Below are 415 nucleotides of genomic sequence, written 5' to 3'. Positions count from 1 at the left end.
GAATGCCTTGGGACCATCCCATGGGCAAGTCCTGATGCAACTAGAACAAGTGGGTCCTAAAAGTCGCTTATCGAGTTCACAAGGGAGCAGCTGTCCCTATTGAGAGGTCTTCAGATCTTTCAGGGTTTATTTTATTTATCAAGGGAAAATGTGGGCCCTCTCCAGAACAAAACGGGACACCAGGTTACCCGGGACATGGAGAAGACGGAGGTGCTCAATGACTTTTTTGCCTTGGTCTTCACCAGCAAGTGCTCGAGCCTCACCGCCCAAGCCGCAGAAGGCAAAGGCAGGGACTGGGAGAATGAAGCGCCTCCCACCGTGGGAGAACATCAGGTTCGAGACCATCTAAGGCACCTGAAGGTGCACAAGTCCATGGGACCCGATGAGATCCATCCGCAGGTCCTGAAGGAACTGG

Source organism: Pygoscelis adeliae, unplaced genomic scaffold (assembly GCF_000699105.1).
Source record: "Pygoscelis adeliae isolate BGI_AS28 unplaced genomic scaffold, ASM69910v1 Scaffold704, whole genome shotgun sequence".
Taxonomy (NCBI): Eukaryota; Metazoa; Chordata; class Aves; order Sphenisciformes; family Spheniscidae; genus Pygoscelis; species Pygoscelis adeliae.
This window is presented reverse-complemented; position numbering follows the sequence as displayed.